Below are 21,910 nucleotides of genomic sequence, written 5' to 3'. Positions count from 1 at the left end.
GGGAAACAGGCCAGAGGACCAACACAGAAGAGGTGCCTGCACAGGAACAGGCTTTGGGCTGCAATTGTGCAACTGCTTTCTACTTCGATTCTCACCATAGAAACTTGCATGTGTTCTGTGTGGCTAAAGATGGATGCTTTGGGATAAGAGGTGGGAACGGCACCTTTCTTGTCCTCAAGGAACTTACAAGGAAGGTTAGCTGCAATGGCAGGCTGTCTATGAGTGGTTAATAGGACAGGACCAGAAATCCTGCTAGAGCTGGACTGTGCCATGGGAACATGTGGAATATTTATGGTAGGAGGCTGGAGATGGAAGTGGCATCTCATCACAACTCTTTGTCAGGTGGTGGTGTGCATCCATGCTGGGCTGGCTAGGAAGGCACCTCTAGGGTCCCTGTCTCTGCCCAGAACCACCAGTGATGACGCTCATGGAGACTCGCTGTGGCAGAAGCCATGAGTTAGAGAGAGTGCTTAGATGTTTGCGTGCACAGAGCAAGGAGGTATAAAGGTCAGCAAAGGCTCTGGGACCTGACAGACTTCTTGTGTGACTGTGGGCGGCTCTCCAAGTCCTCACCATCAGATGAAATGTCATCTTCTCTCTCCGGGTCATTGTGAGAAAACAATGAGAGCATGCTTGAGCCTGTTCAGAGCAGGTGCTCAGTAGCAGTGGCTGACACAAGTAGAGGCTTACTAAACACTCCCAAGAGTGATGATGAGAGTCACTGCCAGTTCCCTTCAAGGGAAATGTGTTGGGGTGGGATAGCCACAGTCACCGTGACAACAGAGATGTATGACGAGTCTTAGCATACAGCTCAAGTCCCTGGGAGACCACGGGGGAAGAGGAGAAGGGTCTGCACTGAAGGCCAATGTGAGTTCCTAGTGCTGCAGGGCTCTTCTCTCCAGCTTCGGGTGTTTAGTGCTCCCACATATGTCTAGGAACTGTGGCTCTTATGCCACAGTTGACAATTGTGATGCCAAAAGGAAGGGGCATCCTTGGGTGGCCTTTCCTTGTCAGGTGGAAGCTCACCCAGCACCTGAGGCTGACCCATTAATGATCCAACAGAACTATCTTGTGAGGAGGGCCTGGGCGGGAGGTAGGGTGAGCCAAGGCTTTGCCTTTAGGGTCCTTCCCAAATTTCTGGTGAAGCAGGACACAACCAGTTGAAGATAATTCATGTAAGATGATTTGTAATGTGATTAAGGCTTCTTAGAAGAGAGAGCTCTGAGCTGCCTCAGGGACAGGTAGAATTTGTATAGAGGAAGCAGAGAGGAAAGGCATTCCAAGTGAGTGCCATGATAATGCATTAGAGTTGAATCAGGAGACCTGGTTCTAGTCTTAGTTCCACAACTCATTAGTTTTATGACCATGGTCAAGTCACTTAGTGTCTCTGAGTCTCAGTTTATTCATACAATGGGCATGATGGCACCACCCTCATAGGGTTGTCATCAGGATTAAATGGGATTACATTGATAAATCCTGGCACCCAGGTTTTATGTTAAGTCCATGGGAAAGAATGGGCATGGAGCAAACAGACCTTCATTGAGCATCCCCGGCATGGCCCAGAAGTGGGCTTCTGGAATTACATTTACAAGTTTTTGTATTTGTTCTTTTCTTTTTTGCTGGAATAAATGTTTCATATATTTATCAGAATCTCAAGAGTCTGTAAATTGTGAAAGATAAAGGTACAAAGCTTTAGACTTTAAAAAGTGTATTTGCTCATTATCTCACTTGAGATCACACGATTCCCATGTGATATGTTGAGAGTTATTATTATGTTTTATATTCAACAATTGAAATAACATTCCCAGAGACCTAGGACTGTTGGACTTCTGTGGGTAGCTTCTCCAGCGTCCTTCTCTTTTTCCCTTCACAAGGGCTCCAGATTTCCAGTGGTGATCCATGTGTTTTCTGTGGTGTGGGAGGAGACTGCAACCTAGCTAAGGCTGATCAGCACATTCTGTCTCCGTGACTGCTCTGGTTCGTGCATGAACTTGTGACCCAAGAGTCTGGTCAGAATGAATTTCCCAGTGTGTCACCATGAATTCTTGGACACATTTTCAGTGTCTTTCCATAGACTGTGTTGTAGGCAAGGTGAGGCTTGAGATTGCCACAACCATTTTGCTTCCATAAGCAAAGGGACCTCAGGAATAAGTTTGACCCAGAAGAACCAGACAGGCAGAGAAGAGTAGCTATATTCCTGACCAAAGTGCCCCAATTAACTCTATATTTCTTCATACACGTGAATCATAAATTCCTCTTAGTAGGCCAATATGAATTTTCTATTATTTGAGACCAAAAATCTCTTAGTCAATTTAGGTGTCTTGGTCAAGATCACACAACACACCGGTGACAGAACTGGGGTATGAACCCAATAGCCTTTGGTTCCCATTAACATAACAACCCTTTGGTTCCCCCCTCCACCAGTTGGTCATGATCATTCCTGGGTTCGTTGACACCTCAGCCTGCCTTTTGGGTGTCAAATTCCTATGAATTCACTTCTTGATGGACAAACAATGCTTTTATTTTTTTTTTTAAGTTTTTTTTTTTAACGTTTATTTATTTTTGAGACAGAGAGAGACAGAGCATGAACGGGGGGAGGGACAGAGAGAGAGGGAGACACAGAATCGGAAGCAGGCTCCAGGCTCTGAGCCATCAGCCCAGAGCCCGACGCAGGGCTCGAACTCACGGACTGCGAGATCGTGACCTGAGCTGAAGTCGGACACTTAACCGACTGAGCCACCCAGGCGCCCCCAAACAATGCTTTTATTTTTTTTTATTTTTATTTTTATTTTAAAAAAAATTTTTTTTTCAACATTTTTAATTTATTTTTGGGACAGAGAGAGACAGAGCATGAACGGGGGAGGGGCAGAGAGAGAGGGAGACACAGAATCGGAAACAGGCTCCAGGCTCCGAGCCATCAGCCCAGAGCCTGACGCGGGGCTCGAACTCACGGACCGCGAGATCGTGACCTGGCTGAAGTCGGACGCTTAACCGACTGCGCCACCCAGGCGCCCCAAACAATGCTTTTAAAAACAGGTTCTTAGGTGGCTTCTCTTATAAATCCAAGGAATAACTCATGGAACTAGGATTTGGTGAACAGGTCTATCCCTTCTGGGAAATCTTGATCTCTCAAAGTCTAGATGGAAGGGATAAGCAGGGTTGCTGTTCTGCTCACACTCTGCTCTTTCCTCCTCTCATCAAATGCATATTGAGTGCCTCCTGTGGGCAGGGCCTGTGCTTATTATGGGCTGTATTAGTAATTGAAGCATATATGACCCTGCCTTGTGGTCCTTACAATCCAGTGGAAGACTTTCTGGCATTGGAGGTCATAAGGAGCAGGCTGATAGAGGCAGATGTAAAGGCAAGTGGGATGCATTCGGACCAGGGAGGTGTGGCCACAAGGAATCTTCCATGGCTGGGTGGCGATGGGGCTCTATGGGGGAGCCAGGGTCCATCTGCAGGTCTGGGAAACCCCCGCACTGTACCTGCTATATGTCCTGTGCTTTCTAATGGAGTGATAGTGGCTGTGCCATGGAAAGGGCATTGGTGTAAGTGATTGGACCTTGGGAAGTACATTAAATGTTCAGAACCTTGGTTTTCCATGTAATAAATGTATACCCTTACTTCATAGTGTCCTCGTGATTATTAAGACAACGTAGATAAATATATGTTCTAGTAACGAGCACATAGTAGATATTCCATTTAAGTATTTAAGTATCGTTTTCTATGTCACCTTTGTAACACCATGCCCCCTCATTCATAAAACAAGAATATCTTTCAAAAAGCCTCTAGACTAAGCATTATTGGGAAAGAAAATCACTGTTTTCTGTATCACCTCATCCCTAAATCACAAAGCTTAATCTCAAGGATTTATTTGCGTGCTGTACGTCTTTAGGGATAATTTTATCATTTATTGCAGTTGGTGTGGAGAGAGCTGAGGGGAGGGCTAAAGAAGAATAAGCACTAAACCTGGCTCTGTGCTAACTGCTGTGTAACCTTGGGAAAGACACCTTACCACTCTGAGTCTCAGTTTCCTCTTCTGTAAAATAGAGATTATTTTTACTTACGGCTGAGAATATGGGTGTAGGTTTTACTAGAACCTTTGCCTTTTCCAGAAAGGCAGCCTCACTGTATCAGATGTTTATTTGTTTCTTTGTGGCTTCTGTTTTCTTGGATGTAAATGCATTTTTTCCCCATCAGATCACTTTGGGATTGGTTAGGATCAAAGGAACATGAGAGAAAAGGGCTGGAGGGGCAGGTGGCCCAGGCCATGGAGGAACCTCAGTCTACTTGTTAGCTCTGGGGTGGGCAGCTTGGCTTCTCAGACTTATGGGGGCTTCACCTGCCAGGTAAAATCATGACTTGTCCCATGACTGGCTGCTTTTCCAGGGTTGGTGGATGGCTGCAGCCTTGAGCAGAATATAATCCCTGAAGAAGCCAGTCAAGTCTGCATAACCCCATGGGTGTGGCCTCACTGGATAATCAGAGACAGCTCAGCTTCCTGTACTCATAGGACAGTGCTGTTGTAGGATCAAAAGAGAGATGGATAGAAATGCATCTTAAAAATGCCAGGTGTCCTCTCTTTCAATCACTTGAGATTTGACAGCAGGTTGGAACCAGTGGGCTTCCATTTCCTCATATCAGCTTGGATGATAACTCTCTCTCCAGTGATAGGGAAGGGGAGTTAGAAATTGGAACTCAATAGATTGGACATCATGTCATAAACAAAACAAAGTGAAAGCATATTTTCTTCGCATTCCATGGGACTGAGGTGAGGAATGATCTGATTCGTTTGGAGAATGTAGCATGCTCTGGGGTGTGCGTGAGCTCCTTCTTCTCTCAGGACATGCTAGGTTGGAGCCATAGCTCATTTCAAAAGGTATTCTGAGTCGAGTGGAAGGTAACACATCAGTTGGGTGTCCTATTTCAAGGTCAAATTGTGTGCTTATCCTTCAAAGTCTTGGGAAATCTTTCAAATGCCTAAAATGTACAAAGACAGCAAAAGTCTAATATAGTTGCTTCCAAAGAGTGGTTAAGTGTCCAAGTGTGAGTTCTAGTCTTGTCATGTGGTGTGTGTGTGGAAGCTCTCTCTTTTTTGTTTTGTTTTGTTTTTGAATCTTGTTACCTCCAGAGGAGGATTTGCCCCACTTTCCTTCTTTGAGTATGGGTTACAGGGAGGAAACACAGACATGGACACACAGCAGTGGGTCTGTGTGACAAAAAGAGAAGAAAAGCAAAGAGCCAAGGAGAAGAAGAGAAGAGAAGAAGTGTCAGAACACAGAAAAAAATTCCAGAGGAAACTAATGAAAGAGGGAAAAGCTACATAGTGTCAGACTTTTAAGAAGATGAGCTATGCCCACTCCCATCAGGGTATCAGGGTGACTGAAGAAAGGCCAGCTTGTGCACAGTCAGGAGGCACATGGTAGGGCACCGAGTAGCCAGGGAGAGCTGGGCAGAAGGAGAGAAGGTGAGCACAATGGGAGAAAGCAAGAGGGAGGCAGACACAGAACAGGAACCCTCTGCCTCTAGCCACTGTGGGACAAGGGCAGGTGAATGAGGGCATGGGGCCAGGAGCAAAGGAAGAAAGAAGAAAAGAAACACCCTCACTGGCACTGCTACCCAAAATGATGTTAGGTTTGTGTCCCAGGGGAGTTACAGGAGGGCACCGGCTCTGGTCTTCTGAAGCCACTTCTCCATCTACATGCACTGGGGCTTTAAAGGGGCAAGTAGCATCTTTACCTGGGATTATAGCCACTTCTCAGAGGCTGGCCAGTTATGCTTACCTTCAGCACTAGTGGGTGGACAGTGAACGCTTGCTGTTCATTGGCACTGAGTCTTCTTGGCTGACAGGTGGTGGACTGTCCCTGGACAGGGGAGGGGGGTGCCCAGGGCACCTAGATCCACCTGAATTCTCCTCTGGTCTTAGACCCTTCCCCAGGGCTTGGAGGATCTCCATGAAAGAGTCCCAGCTCTCTTATGTTTTGGAAAATGTTTTTAGTTATAGACAAAACAAAACAATCTCTCATTATGTAACAAAACTTGCTGGGTCCCAGTTCTGGGGAGATGAACTTGCTCAGTGCCTGGTCTCTTTTCTGTGGCTCATGTTGAGGACCCCTCAGCATGTATACAGTCTTCTCTCTGAACTGACCCTGTGCCTTGAGGGATTGGGGTGGCTGCTGGTAATGTCTTCTTTACTTTATTGATCCCGCTGGGCTCTGTCAACTCTAGGTAGAAAGGACCAGGTCACACGGTTCCCTTTAGTTCTTCAAAACATTGGAATTTATGACCTTTGGAATAGAGATTAACTTTCTATTAATCTTTTCTACAGTCTTCCAAGTTCACTTTGCTCCTTCTGAAAAAAAAAAAATTCGGGGCGCCTGGGTGGCGCAGTCGGTTAAGCGCCCGACTTCAGCCAGGTCACCATCTCGCGGTCCGTGAGTTCGAGCCCCGCGTCAGGCTCTGGGCTGATGGCTCGGAGCCTGGAGCCTGTTTCCGATTCTGTGTCTCCCTCTCTCTCTGCCCCTCCCCCGTTCATGCTCTGTCTCTCTCTGTCCCAAAAATAAATTAAAAACGTTGAAAAAAAATTAAAAAAAAATTCTTCTGAAGGCAGAAGAAGCACCCAAGATTTACAGACTGAATATAATGGTCTTTAGTAGAAGACAGAAGGAGTTCTTAATAAGAGAAAAAAGTCCAGGGATCCTGATGCCGACAACATGTGTCTCTTCTCCCATGAAGACTCATGCCTAAGTGCCTCAAATTTTAATTCTGCAGATGCTGCAGATGAGTTTTTCCTGAGAGAGAGAGAGAGAGAGAGAGAGAGAGAGAGAGAGAGAGAGAGAGAAGGGAGGTACAAATGGCAGAGACAGATAAGTGCTCACTAATTCTTGGGGGACACTGCTGGACTGCATTTTCCCACCTCCACAGATATTAAGCATGGCCATGTGATTGGGTTCTAAGCAATGGAAGTCATGCCTATTGCCTCTAGATTCGGCATCCAAGACTCCCCCCTGTATCCCTTCATGCCCTTTTCCCTTCTGGCAGGTGGAATGAAAGAGACTCTGAAGGTGCCTCCTTAGGCTGGGTTCCATGGAAGCAGACTTTGAGAAGGAGATCCACATGTAGGTTTATTGCATGGTGCTTTCGGGAACAACACATGTGCAGGAGAGCATGACTGGACGGAGAGTTCATCTGAATTCAGTCCCAGCAGAGGCCTTAGCTGATCCCAAGGGCTGCTCCGAAGTTGGGCTGGTCCTTTAGAGATGCCCCCAATTGGGAAAAGGAGGCTGGGGCTTTGTATCCAAAGTCACTGGATGTGGGCTCTCTCCTGTGGGGGGGATGCCGATAACCTCAGGTAAGGCAGCATCCTTTGCCTATACCTCAAGAGGATCTCAGCTGTGAGCCCCTCAAGAGAAAATGCTCCTCAGCACCTAGGCCCGGAGGTACCTGGAAAGTATACCTCAGCACTCACCACGGTGACATCGAAAGTCTGAGTTGAAGGTGGCAGAGCTCTGTTGTTCAGGGTCCGTGAGTGACTGTCTCTTTCCTTCCACGGAAGGTGGGATAGAGAGTGAAGATGTGAGAGAAAGCATATACTATTCTGGTTTATGTTGAGATTTTCACTTTAACTTTCTAGACATCCATTGAAAATATGTTTGCCAGAAAGAAAAGCAACTGCAATAAATATTCTGTAAAGCTAGTCAAGGAGGAGGCTGCTGAAAGAACAGAAAACTTACAGTGTCTAGGGCTTTCCACCTTATGGCTTCTTCCCACCTGGCCAGGTTTGGGGACCCACACATGGACACCTCTTTTTGCCTCCTGTTATTCACAAGCTAAATATTAACCTGTGCTTGGCAGATGCAGCTGCTGAGTTTCTTCTGATGTTAGCCTCCATATTTTAAAATAATATGCCTGACCCTGTGGTTCCTTATTTAATTTATCTAGTATCTATTTATTCCCCACTATGGAAGATAAGCTTTTAGTACTCAAACATCAGGGCTTATATCACCTCCCTTCTCCCACCATTCAATCAGTTAAATGATAATTTTTGGTTAAATCAGTATTCAACGTTTACATTACCATGATAATGTACGTGTTGTTCATAGCTGACGTTACTTGCGTACTATACATTCCATTTCTTGTGTAGTGTTTAACTTTTCTACTAGTTGATTATTGACTTTAAGAAACTGATTAGTTTTCTTTTACCTGTGAACAACTCTTCCCATATCTAGGAGCTACCTAAAAGTCTCTCTCAATCTGGTCTGGCAATTGGGTGCTCTATTAGCTCTTGGCAGCTTCTCTCTTGGAACCCACCACCCTCAAATTTCCAGCTGGACAAGTTGCTTCAGGCCACCCACACAGCTGTTGCTCAGGGATTTCCATTCACTATCCTTGTCTGAGCTTTTCTTTTTTTTTTTTTTTTTTTTTTTAATTTTTTTTCAACGTTTTTTATTTATTTTTGGGACAGAGAGAGACAGAGCATGAACGGGGGAGGGGCAGAGAGAGAGGGAGACACAGAATCGGAAACAGGCTCCAGGCTCCGAGCCATCAGCCCAGAGCCTGACGCGGGGCTGGAACTCACGGACCGCGAGATCGTGACCTGGCTGAAGTCGGACGCTTAACCGACTGCGCCACCCAGGCGCCCCATGAGCTTTTCAAAGTCCTAAGAAAACATTTGAGATTTGGAAAAAAAAAATATTGGCTCCAAAAATAAAATCACAAATTAGAAATAAACAAACAATTAACTAAATTGCATAATATCATGTCAACTAGTCAATTGCAACTCAACTCAACTCAACATTTCTTGACATGGCTCTCCAACTCTGATCTGGGGTGCATACCTGGATGGATCCTAAGAAGTCCCTGAAGATATCCCCAGTGCAGTTCTCTAGTTTTTTTTTTTTTTTCACATGGGTGTAGCTTCTATGAGAAACATAATGATCTGGATATGTTTGGCACCTATTCAAACCTACCCTCACAGAGATGATGAAATCAATGGGAATCCAAGACTTTTTAGAGTTATTATTATTATTATTTTTGCTGTTCTGATACCTGACTCCTTTACTTCATCTTCTCACCTGCCACTGTTATCAATCTCACTCCTTTGGTGTGATCCACAATATATTTTCTAAGATTTGAGTCCATTTCCTAGCTCTATCCTTAATCTCTCCACCTTGGATGAAGGATTCTAAAAATGATCCTTTGAGTGGTAACTTTATTGACCAAAGTAGCCTCCATATTCTTCCTCTTGTGCTTATCTCTCTCCAGCGCCCGGAGGAAGGCCAGATCAAGAAAACAATCTTTCCAGTTGTTGATTCTGATAACAGTATTATCACATAGTGTTCTGGACATCTTGCCTTTGCTCTCCAGATGCATTCTTTACCTTTCTTCACCATGCTTTCAGTGCTAAGTGGCTGACCTGAATGGATTGTATTATACAGTTTCTCTTACCCTCTGCTTCCAGTTGGAAATTGCCCAATGGGGGCTCTGTAGGTGAGTGAAAGTACGGGAATTTCTGTCAGGCCAACCTTTCAGCTAGTATTTCTGGTTCTGGAAGCTGCTCCTTCTTCTTGCCAGCTAGCCATGTAACTGTTTTCATCATGAAAACAAAGTCATAGGCACAAGTCTTTCTGTAGATGCTCATGTAGCAGCTCAACCTCAAGAAAGACAGAAATTCCACATTGTTTTTGTGACTTAATTTTCATTTCATGTCTCCATTTTGCCAGGAATGTACATACTTGATTTCAGTCAAATTGGTCTTCCTCCATTTTCCTTGGGTTTGGACTTACTTTGTTGTGTTATAAGTTTGGGAGTTAAAGGTCTCAGTGCTAAATTCTCATGGCAGCTCCTATTGATATGCCTTTCGTTCCATTTGGCCCTCAGTGGTCAGTCCACAGAGGCCACTGCTAAGTCATCCTTTGTGGTTTCTAGAATCATTTCAGACCTGCTTTGTTACTCTAAACAAACACATGACCTTTTTTCTCTGACTTATCTTGGGGCTATGCTTAGGAAAAGAGACAGATTATCTGCCTAACTCTTGATGATATAAATCCTAGCTAAGGGGTTTGTTATTTTCCACCCAGAGGAAGCAGGTTTCCTTTCATAGAGACTTCCAAAATGTCAATTCTTAACCCTTCCCCCTACAGTAGGAAATGTTTCCTCAGTTTGAGGATTAAGTGGTAGAAAACCCTGTCCCATGTCCTCCTGGGTATTCCTAAATATATTGAATACAACCTGAACACTTTCTCCTCCCTTCAGAGCCTATAGATTTTTGAAATTCAAAATCCAGAAAGGGACTGGATGTGCCAGGAAGGAATTTGGAGGGATTAAGAAAACCAAGAGCCATAAGGAAAATAAATAACTTAAAAATATTCTATCTTTCTCCCACTTTACCCTCAACTGTGTCCTCTTGGGCAACATGAAGGAGAAGTTCTGATAAATGGTGAGCAATAGTTGGTTGAATCCTCCACAGCAAAGAAGAAAAATCCATAGTGGACATGTGGAAGGGAGGTTGGAGAGGGGCCCCTTGAAGAGATGGAGGGCTTGTCTTTTGGTGTTCAGGTATATTGAGGGGCAAAGAGGACTGGACACAGAAACATCCACCAGGAATGAAGTCCCAGGTCAGGATTGGTTAAGACTGAGAGCTGCTTAGAGAGGCTATGATAGGTAGAGGCAGGGAACAGTGAAACCTGTACTTGAAAAAGTGAGAGGGAAGCCTGTTATCATTTTGAGGATTGAGTCCAAGTCCTTGAAAAAGGCAATAATATCAATCATAACGTTTATGGGGGTGCTCAGTCCTGCTCATTTAGTCCTTACTATAGCCCATTGAGGTACTGTGTATAATTATTCCCATTATTTTTGATGAGGAAATTGAGAACAGAGAGATTTTTGTCCTAACCAGGATCACAGAGTTAATAAATGAAAGACTAGGACTTATTTGCAGTTCTACCTCCTTCTAACTCCGAGTCTCAACTACCCTGCCTTTGCAGGAGAAAAATGTGGTTGTTGAGTCAATGACAACTTCAGGAGTCAGATGATAACAATAGTAATAATAAATGATGGTAATTAAATATATTAAATACTCATATCATTAGAAATGTCTTATGTTCCAGGAACTCTCAGGACCTTCTACACATCCTTATTTCCCTCAACACATTCAGAAACAAAATCTGAGTCACTCAGGAGAGTGTCTTGCACAAAGCAAATTAAACAATCCCCACTGCTCTTACTGCCCTCAATTTGAGTTCAGTTAAATTACTGGTTCTTTAGTACTTACTCACTCTTGGTTCTACTAGGACACTACTCAAAAGTAACTCTGGAGTTGATCTTCAAAATAATTCTTTTGAGTTGGACATCATAAAAATGGAGGAGTAGCCAGCTCCAAGCCCTTGTCTCCCCACACAAACACTGAAAAACAAGCAAAAATAGTCAGAACTAATGTTGTAAAAACTCTGGAAAAACAGTAAAAAACTTACATCAATCAAGTGGACTTCAAGAAAATATATGTCAACATTAGGTGACCACAAGCTAGGAAACAAGGACTTCAGTAACCACACACAACAAAGAAAACAGTCTATGAAAAAAATTGTTAAATCATTAAATAAATGACTATAGGCTTCAACAATCAAAAAAAGTAAACACATTTTGAGGTAGAGAGAGAATCTCATTTCCAGAGTTACCATTTTATAATACTCAAATGTCCAGTTGTCAACAACAACAACAAAGTTACAAGGCCTACAAAGACATAGTAACAAAGGGCCCTACAAAGAAATAAAATGAGTAGAAAGAAACATTCCCTGAGGAAGACTAGCATTGGACTTATTAGACAAAAACTTTAAAACAACAATCTTAAATATACTTAAAAAACAAAAGAAAAACATGGACAAAGAAAAAGGGCATTAAGAAATAAAGTATGAAAAATGATAATATCAATAGAGATAAGAATGATTAAAGAAACATAATTTCTGGAGGTTAAAAGTACAACTGAAAAGAAAAATAAACTAAGGGGTTCAACAATAGGAAAAAAGTATCTATGAACTTGAATATAGGAAATTTGCAATTATCAAGTCTAAGGAGCAGAAAGAAACATGACAGAACTTAAGTGATATATGCAACTCTATTAGGGGGACCAATATAGGTATCTTGAAAGTCCCAGAAGGAGAGAGAGCCAAAGCATAAGAGACTGTTAAAAACTGAGAACAAACTGAGGGTTGATGGGGGGTGGGAGGGAGGGCAGGGTGGGTGATGGGTATTGAGGAGGGCACCTTTTGGGATGAGCACTGGGTGTTGTATGGAAACCAATTTGACAGTAAATTTCATATATTAAAAAATAAATAAATAAATAAATAAATAAATAAAAAGAAAGTCCCAGAAGGAAAAGACATAGAGAAAGAAACAAAAAATAGTTGAAGAAGTAATGACCAAAAATCTTCCCAAGTTTTATGAAAGACATAAAGCTACACATCCAAGAAGCTCAACAAACTCCAAATAGGATAAAAATAAGAAAGAGACCAACACTGAAACACATTGTAATCGAACTATTGAAAGTCAGACAATCATGAAAGCAGTGAGAGAGAAGTGACTCATTATACACAAGGATCTTCTATAAGACTAACAACCAATTTCTCATGAAAAATCATTGAAACCAAAAGGAGTGGGATGACATATTTAAGGTGCTGAAAGAAAACAACCTGTTATTTGAGAATTCTATACCCAACAAAACTGTCCTTGAACAATGAGGGAGAAATTAAGATATTCCCAGAGAAATAACAACGGAAGAAGTTTGTTACCACTGGACCCACCCTACAGAAAATGCCAAAGGGAATCCTTCAGGTTGAAATGAAAGGACACTAAGACAGCATGGGTAACAAGAGAAAAAAAAATTGACCTTTGTAACAATTAAAAATATTTGTGCATTGTGGGGAATAAGTTTAAGAATTCCCTGAGCTTGCACCAATGGGTTAACAAGGCTTAGGGCAGAAAACCACCTCAGGGTGAAAGCGCCCCCAGTGTAGAACAAAGCATAGAGTGGAAAGTTGCTTCCACAGGATGAAAGCGTTGGAGAACAAGTAGAGGCAGAACCATAGGGTGAAAACACCCCCAGCATAGAACAAAGCATAGAGCAGAAAGCCGCTTCCACAGGATGAAAACGTCTGAGAACAGGTAGAAGCCGAAAGCCCTTGCAGCAGGGCAAACACGTCCAGAGTTAATTAGCAAGAAAAATACCTTGTTAATCCTGAAGTATCATTCTCTATTTGTCTTAGCCCCTAGAAAAGTTAAGATAAACAGACACAGTGTCTGGTGCCTGCAATAAACAGCCGTTTGCTTGGCGTTGGGTCTTTGATTTGTCTTGACCCTAACCCCTAACACCTCATGCCTTTGAAACCCCCTTTCTCTCACACACATGAATCAATGATCACTGTTTTATTATCTCTTTCTGCACATCCATCACGTTTGAAAGCCTTCTGATCCTAATAAATATGGACCAAGGACCCTTACTCAGGGCTCTTGTCTCCTCCCAGACATTAGCCTCTCTCATATTCAATTCTGCATCCATTCTCTCGCTGGACAAGACAGAACTCCAGACTCAAAGTCTGTGACAGTACATCAAGGGATATTTATCAAGAAAGTGAAGCAAAACCCCACAAAAATAGGAGAAAATATTTGCAAATCCTTTATCTGATAAAGGTCTGAACAGCAAGACAAATGACTCTAGTTATTTGGAAGAGCAGTTGGGAAAATGGATAAAGGACTTAGACATTTCTTCAAAGAAGATATACACGTGGTCAATAGGTATATCTTATTATAGGAACGCTGCTCAACATCATTAGTCTCTAGAGGAATGCAAATCAAACCACAGAGAGGGACCACTTCATATCCATTAGGCTGACTATAATTTTTTTTTAAAAAGGGAAAATAACAAGTGTTGGTGAGGATATGGAAAAAACTGGAACCCTTATACACTGCTGGTGGGACTATAAGATGGTGCAGTCTCTGTGGAAAATAGTTTGGAAGTTCCCCAAAAAACTAAACATAGAATTACTCTATGACCCAATATTTCTGGTTCTAGATATATACCCCAAGAATTGAAAACAGGAACTCCTACAGTTTTTGTATGCCAGTGTTTATTGCAGCATTATTCACAATAGCCAAAATGTAGAAACAATGCAAGTGCCCATCAAAAGATGAATGGATAAGTTAAATGTTGTATATACATATAGTGGAATAATTTTTAGCCATGAAAAGGAAGTTTTAATGCATGGTATAACACAGATGAATCTTGAAAACATTATGCTGAGTAAAATAAGCCAGACCAAAAAAAAAAAAAAAAAAAAAAAAAAAAAGGACAGATACTGTATGATTCCATTTATGTGAAATATCTTGTAAAGGAAAATCCATAGAGACAGAAAGTAGATTAGAAGTTACCAGGGGCTGGAGGTAGGGGAAAATGGGAAATTAAGTTATTGCTTAATGGTCACAGAGTTTATGTTTGGGATGAGGAAAAAGGCTTGGAAATATATACTGCAGATGGTTGCACAACATTGTGAATGGAATTAATGCCTTTGAACTCTACACTTAAAAATGGTTAAAATGAAAATTTTTATGTTATGTATATCTTACTATGAGATAAAAAATTAGAGAGTAAAAGAAAATTCTGTCATGAACACTATCAGTTGTTTTCTCAACATATATTCAGTCATTCTGACATACCTTTTGGTTGAGGAACCTAAGTTTCCTTGGTTTCTCTCAGTAACCAGCACCCAAAACTGGACCCAGGTAAGAGTGGCCCAATCATGATGGTCCCATCCCGATTGCTAGCGATTGGCTTAGGAAGCCAGGATTAAGCCAATTGTACATGGGATTCTTTGAGGACTGTTATTGGTCTAGTGGGGCTGCTCATGTAGCCTAAAATGGTTTAGTCAGACTAAAGAGAAAGAATATTCGTCACATTATGAGAGGTTTACTTTCTCTCTTCTTTCCTCTTGATGAACACTGGAAGGAGTATACTTCCTAGCTAAGTACTTCATAAATGGAGACATGTATGTGGGGTGGGGTGAAAGTAGCTTTATGAAGGGTTAATGACCTTTTCCCTTCTATTCCTTATCTTACTATGAATATTCTAAAAAAACAATTGAGGCATTTATGTTTGGGATTTGTATTATATAGGTTCCACTGTATGTCCAAGTTGCAGGTGGTGGCTGGGGATATTACTGAGGCTCCTGTCAGGGAGTCAGGGAGATCCTTGGAGATGGGATCTATTATTTCTCTGCTGCTGTGGAAGGTGAGCCCCCTCATATCTGGAGCTTTGGAGAGTCTCTCTGACATAGCTGAAAGACAGAGACCCTGCAAAATAAGTCACAAACACTTTCAGACTTGGGGGAAATTGATCATTTACTATGACATTGCAGAGTAAAATATAGAGGGAGAAAGCAGAGAGATTCTGGCTCTATTCTGACAATGTCATATTCTAAGTACCACAATATAGACCTCATTTGAGCTCCCTGCTGTGTGATTGATTCTATCTGACTAGTTCCCCACTGGGTCCCTGCCATTGGAGACAGACTAGCAGGGGTCTGTCTGGGCATGCTTATCTGGATATTTGTTTCTTCTTTTGTTTTATCTTCTCAGTGGAGGAAATGGCAAGGGGGTTCACCTCTTCACTGTCTGTTCCAGTACTTCTTACTTCATTGATGTTACCAGTGAACAATGGAGCTGCCACTCACAGCCATCCCGCTGACATCACTCAGCTTCCCTGAGGAGAAGAAGTGCTATTGATAAATGATGTGGGGACCACTGGGTAGCCATGTGGAAAAAAACACCCAAAATTAGAACCACAATTTCATTTTCTTTCTTTTTTTCTTTTTTTCAACCACAATTTCACTTTACCTCAAAATAAATTCCAGGTGGGTGAGAGTTTTAAACAAAAAAGTAAAATAAAACCATGAAATTAAAAGAAGAAACTATGCTAATAAACTTGAACATCCTGAAAAAAATGGACCCATTTTTAAAAAGTTACAAAATATTATAATTGAAAGAAGAAGAGATAGAAAGCTGTAACATTTCAATAGACACTAAATAAATAGACAGGATAGTTAAATAGTCCCTACCTCCAAAAAGACCCAAATCCAGATAATTTGTGAATTCCCATAAACTATAAATGAAGAGATGTTTCTTATCTTACTCCAGTTATCCCAGAAAGTAGAAAATAATATCAAGTTGCCAAACTCATAGTTTAACCACAGTTCCCAAACTGTATGAGAACAGAACAAAAAAAAAATGTAGATTTATTTCACCTTTTAGAATAGAGAGAAATCTTAACCAAATCCAACTTGAATTAACAAGTTCATTCAATATGCTCAAAGGTTTATCTCCAGAGTGTGGTGAAAATGGTCCAACGTTAAAAGAAAATCTCTCAATTTAATTATGTCAATATATGCAGACAAAAATTTCATAAAATTTAACACTTCATTATTATCTAATTTTTTAAATGTAAACATGAATAATATACTTACAGAAAAGTATACAAATCACAAGTGGATAGCTCAATTAATGTTCATAAACTGTGAAACCATCCATGCAAACAGCACCCATAACCCTCAGTGTGACCCCTAAACCCTGGACAAGGGCAACCACTGTCCTGACTTCAAATCGTCAAAGACATATTATTCAGTAAATGGTATTGAGACAACTCAGTAGCCATGTGAAAAAAAAAACAAAAAACAAAGTTGGCTTCACAGATTAGTTTTGTCTGGTTGCCCAGTATGAAATCACAGTTCCTGTCCTCCTTTGTGTTGGACTTCTTTCCCAATTTGAGGGCTGTAAGTTCCATCCATATTGTTGAATTCAGTTGTAGTTTATTCATTCTTACTGATGTGTAGTATTTCATTATGTGAATATGAGGCATTTTATTTATCCAGTCAAATAATTTGATAAACATGTGAGTTGTGTTCATTTTGGGGTTATTAATAATAATGGTGCCATGAATATTTTCATACATGATTATTGTTAAATTTATGTATGTATTTCTTTTTTGATTTTTATTTATTTTGAGAGAGAGGGAGAGGGAGAGAGAAGGGGGGGGGGCAGAGGATCTTAAGCAGCCTCTGTGCTGACAGCAGACAGCCCGTCGTGGGGCTGGAACTCATGAACCTCAAGATTATGACTTGAGCCAAAGTTGGATGCTTAACTGACTAAGCCACACAGATGCCCCCTTATGTATGTACTCCTTCTGTATGTACCTTGGAGTGGGATTGCAATCATAGGAAATGTATATATTCAGCTTGGCTAAACAGTTTTCTAAGGTGATTGTCTTAGGTTGGAAGTAAGGTAAGGGTCAGAAGCAGACCTTGGGATGAGTATTTATGTATGTATGATTTATTAAGGATGTGCTCTCAGGAGAAATGAGGAAAGTAGTGGAGTAGGTAGGACAGAAAAGGGGAAGAACCCAAGCAAGGGCATGATTTAAAGCAAAGTTCTGTGAAACAGAGTGTCACTGACTTCACAAAAGACCTTGTGAGTATAAAATATGCCTCTGAGTTGTCCCAACCTGAGGCAGGTTTGCTGGAATTTCACACTCCTGTACCATTTGTTGGCCTAATGGCTGCCATGGGAGCATTTCTGGCTCTCTGTCCATGTGAGCTAAGTGATCTCAGTAACATAAGACCCATCCTCTTACAAAGAGTTGCAGGTGTGGGCAATTGGGGGCAAAACAGTGAAGCTTGGAAAGCACAGACAAGGGATGGAGGGGATCTGGGAGGAGCACTGACAGTGTCTGATACATGTTTGTACCAATCTACTCTCCCAGCATCAGCCAACCACAGTCTATGCTCCCGGCATCAGCCAGCCACATCCTTGTCAATACTTGCTGTGCCTTGTTGTGTTGTTCAATTTAGCCATTCTGGAAAGTCAGCAACAATTTAACAATGGAAAATGTTTTAGAAAAGAAGACTTACAAAGAGGCTTCCTTAACTTGATAGAGTTTACAAACCAAAACCAACAGCAAACATCAAAATTTGCTTAAAGCAAAAATTTTAGATACATTCTCTTTAGAATCAAGAAGAAATTATGGATGCCCTCTCTTGATGCCAGATTTTACACAGTATTAAAGTTCTCAAAAATACTATCCAAGTGGAAAAAGAACAAAAGTTATAAGAACTGGAAGGAGAGGGTAAAACTCTCTGTATAGATAATTTTCTACATAGGAAACACAATACCGTCAACAGAGAAAAATTAAATCTATTATGAATAGTCATTGGGGTTTCTAGATACAAGGTCAGTTTACAAAAATCAATAGAATTTACCTTCAACATCAATAACCATAAAATATACAATATAAAATAATATATTCAAAATATTATAAAGACTATAAATTATTTAGAAATTGACAGAAATTACACAAAATATTAATGGAGAAAAATGTAAAAGTTAATTAAAGGACATAAAACATCTAAATAAATATCATGATTGAATAACTTCATGAAGGTGTTACTATCCTATTATTCTGTTAATTTAATACAATTCCAACACAAAATCTAGCTTGATATTCTGAGGACTTCAACAGAATTATTCTTAAATTTATATAGAAGAATGAATATTCATAAATGTTTAAGAGGATTTTGGGGAAAAAAGCAAGGAGGGGGATTTATCCTACTATTTATGAAGAGGTAGCAACATTATTATAATCACATATCACATAATCATTGGCATACAAACAGGCAAATAGACCCGGGACAGAGTAGAGATGGTTCAGCAACAAATCCATGCATATAGGATATGTGATGAAAGATACACATAAATCAACAGGCAGATAGTATTGGGAAAACTGGGTACCTACCTTGACCCATATATGGTAGGGCAATTCAGATGTGGTAAAGGCCTAAATATGAAAAGTAAAACTATAAAACTAATGGAAGAAATAAGTATGGGAGAATAAGTATGACAAATGGGGTCATACCTCTCAAAAAAGAGCAGATTGTTCTCAGAAAGGGAAATACAAATGCCTCTTAAACACAGAAAGATACTTCTTTTAAAGGTATTTGTTTACTTTATGTTTTATTATTATTTTTTAAGAATTTTGAGTAGGCTCCACACCCAATGTGGGGCTTGAACTCATGACCCTGAGTCACACGCTCTACCAACTAAGCCAGCCAGGCGCCTCCGGAAAAAGACTTTTAACTTCACTCAAGTTAAGAGAAGATTAAATTAAAACTATAATGAATACATTTTGTTTTCACTTATTGGATTGGTAAAGATGCCAAAGTTCGATAAGCATTAAGCCACAGACAGTGGAATCCACCTAGCTGGCATTAGCAGAAATGGTTTTTGAGAAGGCGTTTGGGTGCTTACAAAATAGTTAAGACTCTAAGTCATGTCCTAGGAAAAATTCCCATGTCCAGGGTCACTCCATCAAGATGGAAAAGGCTGTGGCTGCTGCTGCAGAATGCTGTGGGGCCCCCACCACCCTGCTGCTGCAAACGTTGTTCAATTGGGAGACCACTCAGTGAACTAAGAAGCTGCCATTGCGTAGCATTGACTGGTGCAGCCACTCTGGAAAACAGTATGGAAGTTCCTCAAAAAGTTAGAAATAGAACTGCCCTATGACCCAGCAATCACACTACTGGGTATTCACCCGAAGAATACAAAGACACTGATTCAAAGAGATACATGCGCCCCTATGTTTATTGTATCATTAAAACAATAGCCAGCCTATGGAAGGAGATCAAGTGTCCATTCGTGGATGAATGGAAAAGGAAGAGGTTTTACACACACACACACACACACACACACACACACACACGTACACACTGGAATATTAGCCACAAAACGGAACGAAATCTTGCCATTGGCAGCTACACAGATAGACCTACAGGGTATTATACTAAGTGAAATAGCTCAGACAGAGAAAGACAAATACCATAAGATTTCATGGTATGTGATTTCATGGTGGAATATAAAAAACAAAGCAAACAAAACCAAACAGAGACAGACTCCTAGATACAGAGAACAGCCTAGTGGTTGCCAGAAGGTGAAATAGAAGGGCATTGAAAAGTACAAACTTCCGGTTATAAAATCAATGACACAAGGATGCAATGTATAACACAGGCAATATAGTTCACGAAACTAACACCTTTGCGTGGTGACTAACTGTAGCTGGGTTTATTGTGGCCACCACTTTGTAATGTATATAAATTTTGAATCACAATGCTGTACCCTTGAAACTAATGTAATATGGCATGTTAACTACATTTCGATAGAAAAGAAAGAAGCTACCACTACAGCTGCTGGCTCTAATACCCCAGCCAAATGGGCGCCTCATGTTTTTCCCTCTCTGCTCACAGGCTTCAGGTTCAAACCCGTCTTGTGGTAGTACATCTGACTGGTGGAACTTGGCCATGTCTGGAGCCCTAGATGGTAAGGTATCTGGAGGGTGGCATTTTTAGCTCCCCATCCTTGGCGTACTGGGGGTCAGGAATAGAGGGTGAAAAGCCAGTGAATGGACCCACCACTGGCTCTCTCAAGCATCTCTGGGGGAGGCTGCCCTCGCTAGTCTGCAAGGAACCAGTGGGCTTGGGTACTTGAAGGGCCTAATGTGTTTCTTCTGATCACTCTGTCACAAACGCAGAGCTTTACTCTTCTTTGAACATAACTTTGTTTGCAGATATCTGTCCAAATGCATTTCTCTTTGCTAGTGACTTTCTGTGCTTGCTCCTGAGCCTGGAGAGATAGAGAGGTTTGAAGTGTAGCATTGCAGAAACAGCCAAGGTGATCCCTTTGCACGGAAGCACATGCCTATGTCTCCTGTCCTTGGGTTCTAGTTCAGCTTCTGCTGTATTTCCCCAAGGCAAGAGATAAATTTTCCCTTCTGGGTCTCAGTGAGATGGGAGGCTGGGACCAGTGTTTCCCCTGCATGGGAAAGACACTCAGACTTGTGGTGAATGGACTCCAGGAAATGTATTAAGTGAAAATAAAAACAGGATTACTCTGGTCGAATTGAGGGGAACCTGGTGTATGGAGGGGAGCCCTGGCTTCCCAGTCCTCTGGCTCCTGGCTTTGGCAGTGGGCTTGAAGAAGCTCTGCAGAGGATAGTTTGAAAGCCAAGTGACTGGCCGCTTTCCAAGGTGACTTTCAGGCCTAAGGTATTGTTTCCTTTTTTTTCTTTTTTAATTTTTTTAACGTTTATTTAGTTTTGAGACAGAGAGAGACAGAGCATGAACGGGGGAGGGTCAGAGAGAGGGAGACACAGAATCCGAAACAGGCTCCAGGCTCCAGGCTCCGAGCTGTCAGCACAGAGCCCAACGCGGGGCTCGAACTCACGGACCGCGAGATCGTGACCTGAGCCGAAGTCGGCCACTCAACCGACTGAGCCAACCAGGCGCCCCCCTAAGGTATTGTTTCTATGTCTTTTGCAGCTAAGATTCCTGAGGCCGATTCCACCAGAGAAAGCAGCAGAAAACAACCCGCAAGCAATCAACACTCCAAATAGCACCCAGTTCCACGTATGCGGCAGACCTTCTTATACGGAAACCATTATTTTGTTTTATTTTTGTACATTGAACTAAATCAGGCTGTTGGAGATGTGTACCCTTCGTCACTACTGGAGGTCCCTGTTTTTGTCTAGGAACTCCTATGAGCACCTCAGCCTTTCTGCAGCTGAAGAACCTCCCTCTTCTGAGCTACCTCCACCATGCACACTGTTCCTTGCCTCCACCATCCAGGGCATACCAAGCACAAGCCTCACAGTCAGTGCCCAGTGCACACTTGCCTGAGAAGCTGCATTTCTCAGACGTTTGACCCTCTGGGGATCCTGCAGTCAAGTGGAATGTGAGTCTCTTCTCTTTCAGAAGCTCCCAAATTCTTGGGGGAAATCTAACCCATCCCCTCCCCTCAATCACCCACCTCCTTCCCTTCTGCCTCT

The 21,910-nt window shown here is 41.8% G+C and overlaps 1 long non-coding RNA gene across 1 annotated transcript; it reads left to right on the top strand.

Annotated features, from left to right (window-relative positions):
- The first annotated feature begins 526 nt into the window (after positions 1-526).
- Positions 527-21,589, top strand: LOC131493117 (uncharacterized). Its single transcript, XR_009252471.1, has 3 exons — positions 527-867; positions 15,625-15,761; positions 21,405-21,589. It is a non-coding gene; the product is annotated as an uncharacterized LOC131493117 (long non-coding RNA).
- The last annotated feature ends 321 nt before the right edge of the window (positions 21,590-21,910 follow it).

The sequence above is a fragment of the Neofelis nebulosa genome, chromosome 2, assembly GCF_028018385.1.
Source record: "Neofelis nebulosa isolate mNeoNeb1 chromosome 2, mNeoNeb1.pri, whole genome shotgun sequence".
Taxonomy (NCBI): domain Eukaryota; kingdom Metazoa; phylum Chordata; class Mammalia; order Carnivora; family Felidae; genus Neofelis; species Neofelis nebulosa.
This window is presented reverse-complemented; position numbering and strand designations above follow the sequence as displayed.